This window comes from Felis catus, chromosome A2 (assembly GCF_018350175.1).
Source record: "Felis catus isolate Fca126 chromosome A2, F.catus_Fca126_mat1.0, whole genome shotgun sequence".
Lineage (NCBI taxonomy): Eukaryota > Metazoa > Chordata > Mammalia > Carnivora > Felidae > Felis > Felis catus.
Window position 1 is genome coordinate 78394502 of NC_058369.1, and position 21668 is coordinate 78416169.

The 21668-nt window shown below is 38.0% G+C and overlaps 1 pseudogene; it reads right to left on the minus strand.

The window, feature by feature from the left end:
• Positions 1-15460: 15460 nt before the first annotated feature.
• On the minus strand, positions 15461-16841 carry LOC101097307 (annotated as a pseudogene).
• Positions 16842-21668: the final 4827 nt, after the last annotated feature.

The window sequence follows — 21668 nt, forward strand, 5'->3', positions numbered from 1 at the left end:
CTGACAGATCACTGCCCTCTTGAGACCCATTTGGTTTCCCATAAGTATCTTCAAAATGAAGAAAGAGGACCCACTTCAGATCATCTCAAAGCCTGCCCTAAATGGTTTGATACTTCCTGTTTATCCTCCCAGATATTTGCCACTTAGTCTCATGGGTCCACCAAGCAGACAGACCCCCAACTGCTGACAGTCGGGAATAAATATTTTTCTGGTTTCTCTTTCTGCTTGTACAGTTAGAAAGTGTAGCTACCTGCATTCCATGACAAGGTCTGGCTCTACCAGGAACAGTGTTCAGTGTTCAAAATCTGAGTCTTTTTTTTTTTAACAAAGAGCCTGAAAAGATGCAAAAGAGAATGGATAGAAACTCACCTACCTGACTGCTGGAAACCAAACTTGTTTGTCAGTCTTTTTGAGCTAGCAAAAAAGCAAATTTTAAATACCAAGTTGCAAAACAAGATGGAATTAGCTTGAATTTTTAATGCAGATTTATATTCAGGAGTTACTTCTGGCCAAACCCTTTGCTCACTGTCTCATTTGTCATGTTGGAATTCCTTTGGCTTACTGTTGCATATGGTTTTGGGGTCAAGCCAATGGTAAGCCATCAATATTTTGGGTTCCATCACTTTTGTTTCTGCTTATTTACTGAAGCAAAAAAATGTGATCTTTTTGTAAAACAGAGCTTAGAAGCAGGCTTTAGTCTACAAGTCTATATAGAAGTTGTTTAGGGATAAGAATACATTTTCTTCTAGATTGCTAGTCTGAACTAAAAAAAGGATTTGTGCTCAAACTTTAGTGTGCAGAAGATTTATGTAGTGGTATTTGTTAAAAAAAATTCCTCAACCCCACCCAGAGATGTATGGGCTCAGAAGTTCTGTAGGGGTCAGGGTGCTGTGGATCTACATTTGCAAATAAAATCCCCACGTTATACAGATGCATTGAAAAGCATATTAAAAAGGCAGTTCAGCCCACAGTGGACTGAAATACCAGAGATTTTAGAGGAAAAAATAGTAAAATAAAAGCTCTGTGTCGAGAGAAAATATTTAGAACAGATTTACAAAACATACCTAGAATGGTGTACAATGAAAAGCAGATTTATTTAGAGTAGGATAAAGAGGTGCTGATTTCTCCTGTCAACAAATATCACTTGAGACCCTACCTTGAGACAGGCACTAATTTAAATAGAAGGACACCGTGGTTTGACACAATTCCTCTCAAAGTTTATAGTCAGTGGAGGAGGCAGATGTTGATCAAATTACCTCACTAAATGAATAAGTAATCACAAATTGAGGTAAGTGCTAAGAAGAAAAAGTATAACATTCCCTAAAAGTGTATGATAAAGAAACCTGAGTTACACAAGGTTAGGGGTGGGCAGTGGGGGGAAACATTCCTGAAGAGGTTACTTGGACTGAGATCTGAATAAAGTTGTCTTGGTAATGTGTGATTGGTGGACTGAGGCAGGTGTCTGGGGCCGAGGGGGATTGAGTGCACAGAAGTCTAAAGAGGAGGAGGTGCTTTTCTGGCTGAGAAACAGGAAGAGGGCCAGTGTGGCTGGAGCACAGAAGTTGAAGTGGCAGATGGCAGAAAAGACTAGGAAGGAATCAAGATCACAGCAGACTCTTGTGCAATGATGTTGATCTTTAGCTTAAAATCATAAGTGTGTGTGTGTGTGTGTGTGTGTGTGTGTGTGTGTGTGTGTGTTTAATCACTGGATTGCAGGGTGGCCAGAGTAGATGTAGATAAAGTTTGGAAGTTTTTGCAGTGCTGTGAATGAGATTTAATGGCTGCTTGGCCTAGGATAGAAAAGTGGAAATGATGAGAAGAAAACAGAGATAGTTTGGAGGTTGTTGATGGATTGGCTGTGGGTAGTGGGCATCACAGAACATGTCTTGGGCTTCTGGCTTGTGCAATTGGATGAATGCATAAGCTTATGACCATAGTTAAAATAAAAAATAGTGGATGCAGAGCCTGGGTGGCTCAAATGGTTGAGCGATTGAGCATCCAACTCTTGATTTTGGCTCAGGTCATGATCCCAAGGTTGTGGGATTGAACCCCACGTTGGGCTCTGTGATGAGTGTGGAGCCTGCTTAAGATTCTCTCTCCATCTCTCTCTGCCCCTCTCTCTCTCTCTAATAAAATAATACATATGTGCTCTCTCTCTCTCTCTCTCTCTCTAATAAAATAATATTAATAATTTAAAAAATAAATAGTAGAAAGGACCAGGTACTGGGGGGAAGATCATGAGTCTGTTCTTAGACATGTGGAGTTTGTGATATCAAAATGGAGCATTTTAGGCATGCCAATGGAAAGAAAACATCCAGAAAAACTCACTGGAGTAGTTTGAACTGAAGGTACAAATGAAGGTCATCAGTGTCTAAATTGTTACTGAAGCTTCAGGCATAAGTAATATGGCAGGACAAGAATTTAGAGTGAAGTGAGACACGGTTCTGGGACAAATCCTTGGGAATCTTCATTATTTACATCAAGTAGAGAAGGATGACCTGATACATCTGCAAAAGAGGGACCAGAGAGGTGTAAAAAGCCAGGAGATTGTGGTGTCATGGAAGATGTGGGAAGAAAGAATAGTTTCAAGAAAGAAGTAGGAGTCCTCACTGTTGACTACTGCTGTCTGGTCAAGGATGATAAGGAATGAAAAGGGTTTCCTGATAGATGAAAGTGGACATCATTGGTGGACCTTGCAAGAGCTATTTTGGAGGTATTGATGGGAAAAGAAGCCACACTGAAGTGTCTTGGGAAGCGAGCAAACGTGAGAAAATGAAATAGTTTCATAGACTCTTACTGGGCTCTCTAATGGTTAACAGCACTAGTGTTTGTTGCCTAATTTCTCTTTAAATTGTGTTGTTTATCTTTCCTTTGCTGTCTCAATACTAGTACTTCCATTTTAATCAGCCACCATTAGACTTGTTTATTAACTTTCAAAGAGAATAATTAGGCTTAAAAAAAATCTGGAAAAGAAGATAAAAAAATTTCCCTAAAAGACTGGACAAGAGTTACAAGAAAAAGAGAAAGATTAAAAGGGGTTCACCAAGATATGTCTACAGATAGTAATAAAAAAAATAATAGGGCAATATATGAGAGAAGTCTTAGGACACTCTTATTATGTGCCAGGCACTTGATAAAGCGTTTAAATATAATAATTTATTCAATAATCACAGCACTAGGAGTTATTCTCATTCTGTAGATTGAAGCAGTTGGAGCATGGAGAGTTTGAATTAATTGTCCAAGGTCATCTAGATAAATAGTGGTTGAGCTGAAGTATAAACACTGTGTCTTGAATCTTCAGTCTTCATAACTAAATGAATATGAGTTTGCCAGGTAGAAGTGACTTCAGAGTGGTGGAAAATACAGACAAAGCAGGGGACCTGACATGGGCTGAATCCCACTGAAATGAAATGAATGGTAGCAGGGGAGAGATATAAGCAAATGTCTAGCCGGAGTACGAACCACCAGTCCCTCCTCCTGCAGACACTTTAGCCTTTGCTAGTGATTTTCTTAGAGGCCCTTCCCCCATCAGGCTTTTAAGGGCAAGGATGGAAATATTCACATCCCTCATCATACTCAGTACTCTTTGTATGGTAGATCCGCACTACCATAAGCTAAGACCTCAGCTTTGAGATTTTAATATCAAGTGGTGGGATGATGGGGAAAAAAATCCCACTTGATAACATGTCCCAAAGTATTTTTCTCTTTTGGCACAATGTCTAACATTCATTAATTGTGGCTATTTTCATAATGTTTATTGTTGTAACCTTACGACTGATAAGAGGGCACACATAGTTTTGAGGACATTCTTCTTGATGGGCAACTTAACCATATCTGAGGGATTTTTTTTTTTTTGGCTTCTCTGGCACTACACTTTAAGAAGGGCTTAGAGCATGTTCAGGTGAAGGTAAATGAATTCATAGTTTTGTCATAAGAAAAATGATGGAGGGAATTAAGGATGAGAAAGGAAGAAAAGGAATACTAACAGAAACTTCAAGAAGATATACTTTATCTTAATACAAATACGTAATTTCTAACAAAGCCTTTGAAAGTTTTGTAACACACTGCTTTACTGAGTAATGGGTTTCTAAACCTTGGAGGTGGTCAACATGGCTGAGTGCATACTTGATAAGTGATAGATACGTTGTAGACAAATGATGGATTCATAAGTTGTAGAGAGTAAGCATTTGGAAGATGCCTGTTAAAACAGGGACTCAAACATATCTATTCAATAGATGAATAAATTAATGGAGCTGGAAGCTGTATCCAAGAGAGCCTATGATCCCATATAGTTCTTCAGATCTTGGGAAATCAGAGTCATATTTCAGTGACAAGGGATGGTTTTGGATCCAGATGAGGCACTGCCCAAAGGGATAGGCCACAGAGGGGACACTGGGCTTGGGTTTGATACTGTGGCCAGGGAAGTATGAGGTATGATGGTGAGGACAGTGGTTACAGCCAATTGATCAGCTTCTGTTTCATCTTGAGTCACTCCAAGCTCTTGGTTCATAATTACTATAAAAATATCGGGACAATACATCTTTATCTACAAGAAAAATCACCATCAAAGGACAAGCAACAGGGAATGAATCTCAGGTGAGCAGCTACCAGGGAAGGAAAGTACACATTCTGGCAGGCAAATCAGCATTATATTAAAATTAAGCATATTAACTCTGATAACTACCTTGGAAGGATTTTTCTAAAATTTTTAATGAAGAAATAAGAATCAAAATAGAGATTTGACATTGGCTGTTCCACCTGTGACAGTCACCTTAATGTCTTTCAGCTTTTCTCTGCGGCTACCTTCTGTTCTAAATGATTCTAGGACTCTACAAGAACTTATAAATTCTGATGTTGCTGATTAAAAGTAGTTTTACAAAAGTCTTGTTGATAAAAGTGTGGTGGCTACTGAGTAAACAATTGTCCTGACTTGTCAAAATATGTCAGCACAACTTGCTATTATAGTATGTTTTGAACTGCAAAGCTGGTGGGTCAACTCTCAACACATTAAATCGGTTCCTTTTTCTTCCCATGCATTTTCTCCAACATTAAATTGTCATGGTGACAGAATAGCAGCATTGCCAAATGCTGGAAAAATGGCAGGAAAAAAAAATATAAGCCACATGCAATAAAGCAAACCATGGAAACAGTTCAAATCCAGATATCCAGAGCTGACATTCAGATGGGACAAGTCAGTCTATATTCTTGTGGCCTTGGCTACAATAAATGTATCTCTTTTTTTTTGCTTCAAGATCAAGAGCGAGGAGATAAAGAATTAAGCAAAGAAGGTTATTGTGGTTTGTAATTCTAAACAGGAAATAAGAACAGCTCTCAAACAAGTGCAAAAATGAAATTAAATGGAAGTCAGGATAAAGATCTCCTTTGCTTTCTGTAGAATTTGCCCTGGGACCTGAGGTAACCTTTACGAATTTGAGTCTGTCTTATTGTTCAATTCTGGCCCAGTCTTCCAGGCAGGTGTCCTTTTCTACTTCTCCTTCATCTCTCATTCCACCTGCTTCTGGGTTATTCCTGGCTACCTACGTTTGCTTTTCAGAAAGCAAAAATGAGGTAAGAAGGTTAGAACTGGAAAAACTTGTAAGATCGCATAGCCCAACTTCTTCATTTTATCCATGAGAAAAATAATGATGCTCATAAAATTTCAGTGGTTATCCCTGCCCACACAGGAAGCTAGTGGCATCACTGTGGGTAAACAGCTAACACTTGTTGCAACAAGATCATATTTTAAGTACTTTAAAAGCATTAGGTAATTTAACCCTCTCAACAATCTTATGAAGTAGATACTAGTATCTTGATTATTTTACAGATAACAAGAGTTTGTGTTACTTGCTTCTGGTAAAAGCCAGGAAGTAGCCAGGCAAAAACTCAAACACAGGTATCTATGATAGAGAAAGTCATGGGATTTTGGAGGAAAATAAATTTATGTTGCAATACTTGCATTGACACTCAGTAGCTTTGACTTGGGTGATTTACTACATCTCTCAAGCCTCAGTTCCCTCATCTGTAAAAGAGGGTGATGTGGGATGGTTGTAAAGATTAAATGAAATTTTATATGTCTTAGCATAATGCCTGGCTTTTAGTAAAGGCTTGGTAAGCAGTAGCTATCATTACTATTATATCACTTTATTTTTTATATCTCGGTCCTCTGGGTCTATCTAGGGGTTTCCACTAAACTGCTTATCTTATTATCAAATATCATCCCAACATTTCTATGAGTATAATGCGTAGGAAGTCTGGAGCCATATTTTTCAGCATTGAAGCTGCATTTGGGTAAAAGTGATTTAAAAAATTTTGGTTGTCTTTTTTTGTTCTTTAGTTTTTGAGCATCATTAAGGGTATATGTAGTTTCCAGACTTCTTAAACTCACTTTATTCCTCTTTTATTCTACCCATACCTGAAAGTAGCTCCTCTTAGTGACTGTCTCCCCAATGTGTCCTTCCCCTCCACGTTCCCTATATGTGTAAAAACACAGTTATATTGTATCACTTAAGGCCACCAAAGGCAAAAATGTAAATATATGATCATCAAATTTCAGAGTCTACAGTTTCCTTAAATATCATGTCATCCAGTCATTGTTGGGTGAGGGTGTGAGTTGAGATATGTAGATGAGGATTTATGCTTTTAAGTTCTCCAAATAATAAGCATCATCCCACTATGACAGCATGATTTGTCCCACATGCAATTTTTTTTTTTACCTTCTGTGAAATAGGTAGTAATTCTGTGTCCACCAGTCCCATAAACAACTGTCTACATTTAGAAATGTTACCCAGTTATTGATCTACAGGAAATAACAGTTGACTCAACTGAATGTGGAGTTCTAGGTTATAAAAAAATGTCCGGCAAGGTAAGGTGGATTAAAAGCAACATTTTTTCTAGTATCAGTTGTCCTAAAATTTAGGTGACTCACTATCCCTATAGATTCTGAATCTCATGAAGGTTGTAACTGTATCCAAAGCTATTCCAAAAATACAGAAGTCTCTGTTATGGGCGCTCCTTGCTAAGGTTATGAAAGAAGCTGGTTTATGAGCTTGGAAGTAGAGAGCACCTGGGTGGCTCAGTAGGTTAGGTGTCTAACTTGAACTTAGGTCATGATCTCCCAGTTTGTGAGTTCAAGCCCTGCATTTGGCACTGTGCTAACAGCGTGGAGCCTGGAGCCTGACCCTCTCTCTGCTCCTCCCCCTCACGCTCTGTCTCTGTCTCTCTCTCTCTCAAAAATAAATAAAATCTAAAAAAAATTTTAAGAGCTTGGAAGTAGAGGTAAATGTGGATGTGTGTAGGAGGAGAACGATGCTGAAAAACACCCGGCAAGTGACTTTAGATTTTAAATTTCAATAGGCTAGGGTTAACTTTTTATGCAGCACTACTGTAATATTCCTTGCAACTCTATAACTGGATTATCTTGATAATTGATTACTTTATGTTTCTTTTGGTATCCAAAAGAGTTGGTTAGTGGAGCCAAGCACTCTTTATCTCTGGTTTAAATAGAGAAAACCACAGTAATATGGAATCGACAGCACGTAATAGTTTGTCTTCCCAGATATTAAAACTCAAATTTATTTATTTATTTATTTATTTATTTATTTATTTATTTATTTATTTATTCATTCATTCATTCATTCATTCATTCACTTATTCATCCATCCATCCATCCATCCATCCATCCAACAAATATTTGTGGAACACACACTATGATCCACAAAGAATTGACCAGGTTTTACAAGACTGACTTATACCAGTCAAACAAGGTAATGTTCATTTATTTTAAAAGAGGAATAGTCTTTTCTAATAATCAGAATGCTTGGGCATACCTGCCCTGAGACCCAAATTTGTCAGAAGATTGCTTTGATAATGCAGAATTAGAACAATTACTGTCATCTGTTTTGGTAGTTTGTTTTATCTCTCTCTAGAATAGTCTGAAACATATACACCTCTGCTATAGCAGCAATGATTACATTCAATTAATAGCCATTCTATGAAACTTAGTAAATGTTATAAGCCTAACACTGTATGAGGTACTGAAAAAAAAAGTCCACCATTTATTGAGTACTTACTGTATACTATCCAATTTTAAAGATCCAGCAATTTGTGTGTAGAGAAGTTATGTAAATCACCCAAGATTACATAAGTTTCCTTACCTGTTCCTTCTACAGCTTGGTGATGTCTGATAGCCTTACTCTCTTTAATGACTCTCCTCACCTACTAGCATCAATCCTGAGATATCAGTGAATTGCCAACTAGTCACTAACACTTAACATCCATCACAAGGCTTTTATGCTCTCCACTTTCCCAGATTAAAGACTTGAAACTAAAGACAAATAGAGCTGGGTTTGATACAACATAAGGCTGATATTACAGATTGAGCACAAGTAGGCCTTGGTGTTTATGTCCTGTTTCACAGTGGCAGTGAATTTGCAATGAATTAGCCAGCCTTTCTTTCTGTCTTCCTCCTCCTCCTCTCTCTCCTTTTCTCTCCTTTCTTTCTCCAGAAGCAGATGTTTGTGAGATGGCTGGGAAAGATTATACTTAGAGGTATGGCCTGGGAAAAGAAGGTTTTCCTCTGTGTTGGGCTTTATAGAACACTATGACTTCCTTAATAAGCTACCCTTCTTAAAAATGGTAAATGACTGAACATGAAACTGTTCTGTGTTCAGAGCTAGGAGAGTCTTTGGAAGTGGGCCAGATGACAGCAAGTCTGGGGAGGAGAGCATCACAGGCTAGGTTGTTGTGAGACTGGACTTTGCTAATGAGCAGGTAGAACTGGCCCATGTGTGAAATATATAGATCCTATTGACCTGGGCAAATAAAAGCACAAGATTGACTGACATGGGGGACTTAAGAGGGTGAGAACATAGGAAATTAAATGTAGGGTGGGAAAAGTATAAATTAATACAATCAGATTACAAAAATTATTTTTAGGGGCACTTGGCTGGCTCAGTCGGTAGAACATACAACCCTTGATCTTGGGGTTGTGAATTTAAGCCCCACATCGGGGGTAGAGATTCTTTTAAAAAAATCAGTTTTAACATTTACATGTGAGGATATTCTACAATTAACAAGAATAATGTAAAATGATATTAATTTTCTTGTTAAAATATTGGTAAGAAAAAAGGTTGCAAAAGTATAGAGTATATGACTACGAGATATAAGAAAAAAATATATATGGAGAAGGCTGGTGGTAACATGTTATTGGTGGTTTTCACTGGGTGATGATATTATGGATGACTTTTAACTTCTTCTTTGTGCATATTTATATTTTCTATAATACAGTTATGTTATTTGTATTTTTAAAAATGTTTTTAAACAGTAGGACCTGAAAAGTAAGAATTTTGTCAGTGATTCTATACTAAAAGCAGAAAGCAGTTTATAGCTGTTAAAATTTGGCCACTAAAGACATGGGTTATTTTGGTCTCATGACAGATGTTTATAGAACAGGATGTCCCAGCCTCTCATAAGTCAGACCAGCTGACTTTGTACTTTGCACACTGTAGTCTGCTGTGGACATGAAGAAAATCAAAGCTGGAAAGGAATTTAATTTATCATGATGATGAAGAAGTGCAGTGTACCTGGAAAATGGACGTTGTGAGAGATTCTAGTCTCTATATAGTTGGGGAAGTCAGAGAAGATGCCAAGAAGTTGTTGACAACCTTATCATACCATACCCTTGCCTACTCTTCCCTACTTTTGACAGAAGTGGAGGAATTAAATTCCTTTTCAGTTTCTCCGAGGCCTTTCACTACTCCTGGTCCCTTGTCCCATCAGCCAAAGTAGAGCATTTTGATGAGGATTCTTTTCCAGCCATTAATGAAAAAACATTGATTTTAATTACTCCCTTTTCAATGGTCGCCATTGACCCTTGCCCATCTCTGTGTCATCACAAAGCTCCCCCTCAGTTCTGACCACTTTGAATTCTATCTTCACACCTTTGCAAGGGCTCAGTAACTTCTGTCAGTGTCTCCCTTGGAGTGTACATTGCATCAATTTCCTCACTGCACCAGTTCAGACCATTCAAACCATTACTGCCTCTCCCTTTATCCTTTGCTTTCTTGCCTCATTCCCACTTACCCCATTCTCCACTCTTATGCTAAAGTTTTGTTTAAAAACAAATGCTCATGCCACTCAGCGCCCCACCACCACCACCAATATCTAATACCTTATGGTTCTCTATGGGATAATCCAAATTCCTATGTATGACCTCACGTTGTATTCCCCATCTCTTTATCCACACTACTCCTTCCTCAGAGGCTAATTCCTGTGAATTCCAGGTTCAGCCCAAATAGGTTTGTCTGGTCCTAAAGGAACATGCTCTCTTTCTCTAAGCTTTTGCTTATGCTGTTCCCTTTGCCTGGAATAACCCCTTGCCTTTCTTAGACTAAAAAAATGCTTTTGATCTTTAAGCCTCAGCTCAGTTGTTACTTCCCCCTGGAAATCATAAATATAGCCACCAAATTTATAGTTATTCAAGTATTTGTATTTTCTCTGAGAGCACTTTGTTCCTATGTATGGTGTAGCTTTTATCATTATTGGATAATAATCCAGTGGTCCTCATGTGTAAAATGGAGGTAATTTGCTTCAGAGGACTGTTGGAAATACTAAGTGAGTGAATATATATATCACATTCTCTGTTAGGCAGTTTCATGTATGCTACAGAAATATCTGCACTCTTAGTAGAAAGCAGGCAAAGAGGCCATGAGGCAATAGGTCCTTGAGAAGTTACCAGTAAACAAAAGCCATAATTAAGCAAAATCCAAAAGATAAATGTAGTAAAATGTGAGGTACTTCATTGATAGTAACAAGAAAAGTAGGCAGACATGGAGGAACCCAGGACCGTAAGAACAACTACCTTGTCACCTGTGCTCTGGTAGATCCTGAACACCGTCCTGTTCCCAGCCTACTTTCCTGACCCCATCGTTCTCTTCTGAACCAGCTACATAATTTGCAGAGCCCAGTAAAAAGTAAAAAGGTGAGATTCCTTGTTCAAAAATTACTATGAATTTCAAGACAGCAGCTTTACTGTATTTAACCAAGGGGGTGTTTATTTCTTGCAAATATAATAGTTTGATGAAAATATTCCTCCTTTAAATCTTGTTCCTCTTAATCTTTAACTAATCTGGCTTTGAAGTAAGGACAACATGCAATTTCTTTGTAACTCTCATGGTATTTTATTTGTAACCTTGAGGCACCTAGCAATTTCTATCCTGTTACGATGGATGTCTTATCTGTGATACGTGTCTTATCTCCCCTTCTGGAGAGTGGTTTTAAAAGCAGGTCTATGTCTGATTTATCTTTGTTGCCTCCAACCTGCCTGTATCCAGCTTACTTAGTTATACTAACTAGCAAAGGGATCATCTTTTCTCCTGTTTTGAAGCAGGTTACTTTAGTATTAAAGTAAGAATTACTTTCATTAAACTTGGTTAGAAGAGAAATCTTATTAAGTTATTTAACTCTACATCCCCACCCATCCCAAATCTTTCAGTAAATATAGAACTCTTGGGACATATGCCAAGGTTAAGGATAAGGCTGAATTATCTTGGGATAATTCCTTGCACAAAATATGCCCTGGTATTATAATTATTACAGCCAGGCATGTCCCCCTAATAAGGGAGAAATAACATTCCTTGTGATCACAGAATCCTCATTCATAGATACATATTCAGTAATTACAAAAATAAGCTTTTTGGACCCTTGAGTTGGTAAAGTAGGTTTATAGGTTATATCACATTTATTAAACACTTCACTTTGTGCCAGGAACTGTACTCAATACATAGCTTATATCAGCTTCCTTAACTTGATTCTCACTATGAACATAGTAAAGGAGGCACCATTGTATCCATTGGTCAATAGAAAGAACCAAGGCTTAGAGCACATTGGCCAAAGTGATAAAGACAGCAGATGGCACAGCTATGATCATTGATCCATGCACTTAGCCTCTACTCTCCATTGCTTCATGGACAGTGACCCTAGATGAAACAGTGTCTACTTCTCTCTGTCCCTCTTTTGAGACATTTGTCCTAGCTCTTCAGGGATTGACACCTCACCCACAGGTACCCATTGCCAGCATGACTTCCCATCACTCCTGTTATTCAAAGAAAACAAAATTCTGTGATAAACTCAATAGGGGTTCCTAGTATTTGCCTTAAAAAGAAAAAGTCCAGAATATTTATTTAATCAGAAGCATAGTGCTCCTAAACCTTTCCTACAGCAGTGACCCTAAAGGCAGAAGATGGTTAGTCACTTCAAACAGAAGTTCTCTTCAAATCTTGCATATTATTTGTAAACCCCATTAAAATTTTGTGTTCTCCATGTCTGTTTACTTTAGTATTAAAGTAAGAATTACTTTCATTAAATTTGGTTAGAAGAGAAATATTATTAAGTTATTTAACTCTACCTTCCCACCCATCCCAAATCTTTCAGTAAAAATAGAACTCTTGGGACATATGCCATATCTGTCTTGTTCTTCTATCCACTGGTTCACCTCTGAACCTGTACTTTTATTAATTGAAAAGTAATAAATTAGTACATTGTTAAAGGCAGAATTTGGGTACCAAGGAGGGAGTGAATGATGGGGAGAAAGAATGTGGCTCTCAATTCATACTCTGATGGGCCATTTTCTTAGAGATGCCTCTCCAGGTGTCAGCATAGCATGTTGAGAAGCAAAAGCAAGGTGGATACTAGTCTTACTGTCTACGCTATTCACACACACCTGACATGTGGGTTAGGGTTGAGTTGTTATGCTTTAAATGACCACTGACAGCTAAAACATGTCTAAAAAAAGGACTCAAAACCATGGAAAACAATATTAACCAACACTATTGATGCACTAAATATGTTAGACATTTGATCATTTAAAAGGATATATATTATATATATACATATATAATATGTTTATATACAATTTCATTGAATAGATCCAGCAGCCTTTTGAGGTATTATCTAAATTTTAAAGATAAACAAACTGTGACTCAAAGATACTGAAATGCTTGCTCAGGTCTCCATAGTAATGGCTGGTAGATGATGTGGCAACATTGTTGATTGCCTACTCGATCCCATTCCTTCTTTCCTTGCTAGCAGAGCCTGATTGGCTTCATCCTCTTCTGAGAGATCATGTCTTTCTAAAGAGACTGGGTCCTCTCCAGGTCCATTGGGAGTAAGGGGGATGATGAACCTTAATCAGTTTAAGCCAATCATGAGCATCTCATCATATTGTCAGATAATTTGTTTAGGCATGGATGAGTTAATGTGAGGAAAAGTCAGCTCAGAGGATTAGACATGAGGAAGTTTCTCCTTGCTCTTAAAAATCCACACAAAAAAAGGAATGTTTCTTTTTATGCTTCTGGACACTCATCTTTTTTTTTTTTAATTTATTTTTGAGACAGAGAGAGACAGAATGAGCAGGGGAGGGGCAGAGAGAGAGGCAGGCACAGAATCCGAAGAAGACTCCATGCCCTGAGCTGTCAGCACAGAGCCCGACGTGGGGTTTGAACTCACAGACTGTGAGATCACGACCTGAGCTGAAGTCAGACGCTCAACCGACTGAGCCACCCAGGCGCCCCTGGACACTGTCATCTTTATGTGGCATGTAGACCTGTGGTAATCATTGTAAAGGATCCAGATGACATTAACTACCCTCAGAGGCTTTATCATTTTCTCTGATCAGCAGATAGAGTGATAGTTTACCTCTCTATCTTTAGGCAGAGTTGAAGCTGGTTGCAGTTTTTAAAAGATTCTGTCCACCTCTGATTTTCTTCTGTATCTAAAAGGTAGTTTTTAGGATCTTTTAACTGAAAGCCTAGTATGATCACTGGGGTACCTTCCCCTGGTGGTCTTGAACTTGAATCTTCACGCATATCACAGGGAGACTGCAGAAAACCCCACTCAGCTTTTCAGTGGTTTTCTTCTTGGCTGTTTAGCCTCATGCCCTCTACAGCTCCAGAATTTGACAAATGTCTTGGGTAGAAAATAGCCTATAAGCTTTAGGCTCAGTTCTCTGCCCTTCTGTTACTACCTGGCCATCAGCCCTTGAAGTCTTTGGTTTTTGTCTCTCCCTGAGACCACTGGAGGTCTCTGGTTTGTCTGGTCCCAGCAGTAACCCCGTGCTTAGGCAAAGTCCAGGTGCACAGCCTCTTGCCCTGAGCCCAGATTTGGCAAATATCCCCCAGAACGAAAGAAGCTGCAGAAGTCAGCATGTCTCTCCATGGTTCTCCTTGTTCTAGAATCCTGTGCCCTCTAGTTCCTGTTGTATCAGCAATTTTTTGATGCCTTGACTCGTTAGAGAATTTTTGAAGTTTACCCCATTTGTTTGGTTTTTCTCAGTGCAAGTATTGGCCAGCTGCAAGCTTGGCCATGCCTTACAAAGAAGTGTGTTTTTAAAAAGCAGATGATATAAATAACAATCTTTTCTTGTAAGTTTTTAGTATAAATGTTTTCAGTTGCGCATTTTGCTATACCTGCTTTATCATCTTTTAAACTTGTGCTGAACCATTTGAAAGGAATTTGCAACCTTCTAACAGTTCCATTACAAATAATTCAGCAAATATCTTCTAAAAATAAGAATATTTCCTTATATTATGATACCATATTATACCCCCAAAGATTAAGTTTTCTTATATCTTTTGCTAACTAGTCCATAATACAGTTTCCATTGTCTCACCTAGAGCAATTTCATCCAAATGTGAAAGAATCTGGCATTGGTTTTTATAGTTTTTTTAAAAAAATCTATACTCTTTATTCATGACATTGACAATGTGAAGATGCTAGACCAGTAGAGTCAGAGTGAATATTTTTGGTAAAGACATGACATAGATGATATGCACAGTTTATATTGTATCATTTCAACAGGCACATGCTCTCACAAAGCTTCGCTATTCTTGATGCTAATTTGATCACTAGATTAAGGTGGTGACAGTCAGATTTTTCCATTGTAAAAATATGTTTTCCCTTTGTCATCTGGCACTGTGCAGATGTCCTGCTCCCCCACTCCCCACCCAACCAAAATTTTACTTACTGTATTTAGTATTTATTGATGATTCTTGCCCAAATAGATATTTCACTGAAGTTTGTAGTATGGGTAATTTTCTAATTCTGTCATTCCTCCTCCATTCATTATCTGGCATGCTTTTCTGTTTAAAAACTTCTTAAAAACTTCCCTTCACCAATTGAGGATGAGCTATATTTGCTTCCAATTATGGAGATTAATTTTTTTTAATTTTCTGAATAAGGAGATGATATGCCAACTTTAATGCTGGCAAATAGGTTAATTTCTTTTTTAATTTTTATTTCTTTATTTATTTTTAAATTTCAGATTTCTTATTTCTTCAAGTTTATTTATCAGGGTGACTGAAATAAAAATATATAATTGAGTCCCATCATTGGGGAAGTGGTTTTAAGAGAAAACTGGTCAGATGATGGTTGCCATTGATAAATAGACAGCCAACAGTGTGTCAAGAATAATATAATATGCCTGTTCACAAGGGGATGCACTAGGAAATAATTTATGTGAACTTCTTGATTTCATCATACAAGAGCACAAGAGCACCACCCATGCCTCTGAGAATACTGGACCACGCACCTTTGGAAGAGCTTTGGCTACTTCATCAGGGCAATCTTCCTTCAGCAGTTGGGCATGCCTGTGTACATGATGTCAGTTTCTTTGCACCCTGGATGCATCATCATATGGCCATGAATAGTCAAATGGACAGGAAGTCAACCCAGCAAGCTCTGTGACAGATTGTGCAATCATCCAGCTGATGAATTCATCCAGAGATGAATATTCTGAGGATCTGGAAGCATTCCCTTTGCATTGTCATAGATACCGAAGTAGGCAGCTCAGTAGATGGGATACCCTGCATAGACACATTAAATTTGTACAGGCCCTTAATCCCACTAGATTTGTAGATTTCTTTTAAGTTTATTTATTTTAAGAGAGAGAGAGAGAGAGAGGGAGAGAGGGAGGGGGAGAGAGAGGCAGAGTGAGAACCCCAAGCAGGTTCCACGCTGTCAGCACACAGTGCTATGTGAAGCTCAGTCTCACCAACCGTGAGATCATGACCTGAGCTGAAATCAAGAGTCAGATGCTCAACTGACTGAGCCACCAAGGCACCAAGGCACCCCTAGATTTGTAGATTTTTTAAAATTTTTTAATGTTTATTTATTTTTGAGAGAGAGAGAGAGAGAGAGAGAGAAAGAGAGAGAGAGAGAGAGAGAGAGCTGGGGAGGGGCAGGCAGAGAAGGAGACAGAATCTGAAGCAGGCTCCAGGCTCTGAGCTGTCAGCACAGAGCCTGACATGGGGCTCAAACTCATGAACCATGAGATCATGACCTGAGCGGAAGTTGGTGCTTAACAGACTGGGCCACCCAGGTGCCCCGTAGATTTGTAGCTCTTAACCAGGCAGTAACAGAGGCCTCTGAATTCCCTTTCAGTTCCAGCTGTGCCCACATCTGTTGCTAGACATATAAGGGAAAAAATCAAGAGGATACACAAAACACAAGGATGTGGCTCCAGCACCACCACCTGATGGCAAATTCCCTGCAAAGTAGGACAAAACTGGATTCTCTTGCCCACACCACCCAGGAAGATCTACTTGTATTTATCTTTGAAGGCAAAGTTGAGAGCCTGCATGAGGAAGTATCTGATGACATTGGCCAGGTTACCATCCCTGATCCTTAGGGATACGAACCACGCAGTCTGTAATGCCCTTTCATCACTTACCTGTGGTGATTTGTTTGCCAGCTTGCTGCACCTGCTGGGTGGGTGCTACCGCAGTCTTGGAGATGGCAAGAGTCACTCCACCTGCCAGGAAGTCCTTGGACACAGCAGCATCTGTCATGTTGAAAGGAAAGAGAAGATGGGTAACTGCAGGACTGTGGTAGGAACTGGCTGGGACTCTGGGGCCTTTTTTTTTTCTTCAAATAAGCCTGGACTTGTGGATTTTCATTTTTTTCAACGTGTTTGGTAAATTATGGCCCATATTCTTAATGTTTCAAATAGACCAACTATTACCAGTGGTAGCTCCTCTCATTTGCCTTGTATGTCATATTTGAGCATTTTTGTGTTTTCTGGCACAAGAAGACGTTCTACTCTCATCATGGACTTAAGCCATTTCTCCAAGATGTGTATGGGGAATAGTATATGGAAATCAAGATAATCGGACTAGTGATGCTCATTACTCTAAGTATGTTACTGCATGGAGGACAATGGACAGATCGACCGATCTATCTATCTATCCACACACACACCTTTAAAAATCATGAATTTTCACTGATATTTCAAATTAACATTTAACATAATTTTTCTTTTTTGATGTTCTATTTGTATCTTTTTTTGTTTCCACTGAAAATCTTGGTCCCTAGTAATATATTTCCTAATTTTCTCTGTCCTAGAAATACATAAAATAATTTCAAAACTATAGTATCATTACCATTACATCTTCGTATACATTCCACTAAAAATAAACAGTCAAAAGTCCTTCGAAAGAATTCTTTTTCTCTGGGTAATTATATTACCAATTCGATATATTCTTACGTCATATATCTTCTATGTTCTATTTGGTTTCAGCTTGTTTTCAATTTTTTGGTATGAATTTTTTTAAGTTGTATTTTGCTTCTGATTATGTAAATGTTTTAATTGCCTCTCATTCACCCCATTGATGAGGTAGAGATTCTCGCCCTAAGATTAGGGGAATAAGAAGCATTTTTTTAGTCACTTATGCTCACAGCCTGGGGGAGAAGGACACTGGACTTCATGCAAGGCACATGGGTTGGATTCAAGAACAGAGAGAAAGGCATGGAGCTGTGGAGCCTGTGCAAGGCAGGCTTTTGTAGTATCAAGTGGGTTGGGTGCCCCTGGTTCCTGCAGGAGGCTGTGATTGGCTTGTTAGAATAATTCTGTGGGCTGTCAGAAAACTGAAACCCTGAACTCAGGGATAAATAAGAACTGTGTCTGGTCCATTTGAAAAGGAGGGTTGTGTGGCTTAAGGATTTCTATCCCCAGGAGCAGAGCTCAGAGAGGAATTTCAGTCCAAGACCCTCCTGATTTTACCAGATGTCAAGGCAGCACATCATGTCAAGGCTTAATTTTGGTCTTACAGCACAGTAAAACATTCATGTGACTCAAAGTTTAAACTATATAAAACGGAATCCTCAGAGTATTGTTTCCATTCCTGTCCCTTCTACTCTGTCTCCCACGTGGATAGCCTATTTTCTTAGTTTCTGACTTATTTTTCTTGGGTCTCATTTTGAAAATAATAAGCAAATAAGTAGATCACTCTCTTTCTACTACTTATCACTCTCTACTACTTTCTACTACCTACTTACTCTCTTTCTACTATTACTACTACTCTCTACTACTCTCTTTCTTACTACTTTCTACTCTCTATTGGCCTATTTATTCCCTTCCTTTCTGGCATAAAAGAAGCACACTTATCTACATTGTTCTGTATCTTGCTCTTTTCAGCAGGAGCACTTTATATTAGCATATAGAGATCTTGTTCATTGTTGTTTTTTTTTTTACCACTTCCTTGTACATCATTGTGTGGGAGTAACCATAGTTTACTCAACCAGTCCTTTTTTTAGTAGACATTTGAGTTTATAATCTTTTGATAGTACAAATAGTGCTGTAATGAATAACACTGTACATATGTTATTTTCTTTTTGATGGTATATCTTCCTAATACAGTCTAAAAGAGGAATTACTCTGGGTGTAAACTCATGTAAAATGTTGTTAGGTATTGCCAAATCCCTGATCATGTGGAGTTGTACTATTTTCCATTTCCCAACAGCAGTGTATACCTCTTTGTTCCCTCACCAACAGTATATATTTTCAAACTAGTGGATTTTTTGTCAATATGAGAAATGCTGTATCAGTGAAATTGTATGTATATTTCTCATGTGAATGAAATTTATGGGTCTTTTTTGTGCACTTAATTGCTCTTTACATTTCTTTCTCTGATGTGCTTGTTCTGGTATTTTGCCTAATGTTTTTATAGATTCCTGGTCTTCTAGATTTTTAAGAGCCCTTTGCATGTTAGGAAGATAAATGCCTTTTTGTAGCATAAGTAGAAATATTTTAACTCCCAGTGGGCATTTTTCTTCTTCATTTGATTCTGATGTTCTTTGCTATGCAAAATGTTTTAGGTTTTAATATATTTGAGTTTAATTTTTTTTTTCAACGTTTATTTATTTTTGGGACAGAGAGAGACAGAGCATGAACGGGGGAGGGGCAGAGAGAGAGGGAGACATAGAATCGGAAACAGGCTCCAGGCTCTGAGCCATCAGCCCAGAGCCCGATGCGGGGCTCGAACTCCCGGACCGCGAGATCGTGACCTGGCTGAAGTCGGATGCTTAACCGACTGCGCCACCCAGGCGCCCCTAATATATTTGAGTTTAAAACTATTTTCCTTTATTGTTTCTAGATTGTACCCCACTCCCAGGTAATAGGTTAATTCACCTGTGTTTTCTCCAAGTACTTGTACAGTTTAATTTTTTGCAGTTAGATCTCTGATCCACCTGGAGCCTATCCTGACATAGTGTGAAATATGGATTCAATCTTAACTCTTTCTGAATGGTTAATTTCCCCAATACTTGTTATGAAAATATCTAACTTCTAAAATGATTTGATGTATCACGTGACCAAATATTGAATTTCTACATGTACTTTTTAATGCAATAATTATCAAGTTTATTAATGTTATACTCATCTAATAAAAAGTGTTGGAATTTTTTTCTTTTTTAACTGCTCAGGAAAAGTCACATAACATTGGGGATATCTGGTCTACAGAGGTTTGGTAGGTACTCTGAGAGGGTTGTAGCTCCTTGATAACTTTCTCTATTTCTCCTTTAGAATTTTTTCATCTTTGATCTTTACTGCATTCAGATTTGACAAACCCTGTTGTCTTAGAAAATTACCCATTTCATCTAGGTTTTCCAATTTATTTCCTTCCAATTGTTCAAAATAATCTCCTATGGCTTTTAAGGTTTCCTTTTTTCCAATAATAACTTCCCTTTTATCATTCCTTATTTTGTATAATTGTGTTTTTTTCCCTTTATTTCTTTTGAGTAATCGTTTGGCTATGTGGTCAATTTTTGCGAAGAACAAGGCTTTAGAAAAGTAAATTCTACCACTTTCTGTATTTAAACTTGATTTTGCCAGTCTTTTTAAAAACAAACAAATACACAAACCTGCCAACAAGCAATTGTAGAGAGACTACACTTATTGTAACAGGAAAGCAGACTATATCCATGAGAGAGATCCCTTGCTTTTTCCCTAAATTCAGCCTTTATTATTTTCCCTATCTATATGTTGAACTTGAAAAGCCTGCTGGTCCATGTAACTAAACCATAGGCAGTCCAATTTTTCAAGCCTCCTCCAGATTTTGCTGACTTCTCAGTGATGATAGGTTTAATTATTCTCTATGTCTTCATCTGCTTGCTTCACAAGCAAATAAGGCAGCAACTCCAGGGACCATGGGCTTAGGCAGAGGTATCTTTGATGATGGGGAAAAAGCCATACACCAAAAATAGAAATTGCTTTCTACACTTGGGGAACATTGTCCTTTCTAATCCCAAATTTGAAGCAGCTCACTGGGGATTCCTAACAGTTATCTTCTTATGGGCTATAGAAGAAACAGACCAGGGGCTGAAAGGCTGTATCTTGGGTAAATGGACAGTGTGCCCCCACTGGTTTCCCTGCCTCTTACTCCACTTCCTCTCTATGCAGGCCCCTCCTCCTTTTGTTCACCTTCAGTGTACCTAATTGTTTGAAATCCAAACCCACTGGAGCTCTGTTTTTAGATTTCTTGCTGGTAAAGATTAGTAAGCTTTTCTTTTAAAAGTTTTATTAGGGAAAATTTGAATCACACACAGAAATCCAGCAAGTATAGAATAAATTCCACATACTGACATAACAAACATCAACATTCTGTCAATCATGTTTCATCTCCCACTTTACATCACATCATATCATCTATAAATTCTTCGTAAGTCAGTCCTTAAGACAAACAATCAAAATACCGTTTGTATTTAACAAAATAATTCCTTAACATATTACCCAGTACAAGGCCATATTTCATCATTGTCTCAAAATTTCCCAGCTATTTTAATTGAATCAGGATCCAAACAAAGTCTATGCAAATTTTTAAATTTTTCTGTTTTTAAATTGAGATGTAGCTGACATATAACATTATATGAGTTTTAAAGTGTACAGCATAATGATTCAATATTTATATATATTGTGAAATTATTACCACAATAAGTCTAGTTAACATCCATCACCATACATAGTTACAAAAAAATTTTTTTCTTGTAATGAAAGATTTTAGATCTACTCTTTTAGCAACTTTGAAATATGCAATGCAAAATTATCAACTATAGTTACTCTGCTATACATTACACCCCATGACTGAATTATTTTACAACTGGAAATTTGTAACTTTTGACTCCCTTCACCCCTCACCTCTGGCGATCACCAGTCTGTTCTCCATATCTATGAGCATGGAGATGATTGTTGTATAAATTGCACGTGTAAGTGAGATCATACAGTAGTTGTCTTTGTCAGACTTATTTCTTTTAGCATAATGCCCTCAAGATCATTTGTCATGACTAGTGGCCAAGATATCCTTTTTTATGGCTAAGTACTATTCCTGTGTGTGTGTGTGGGT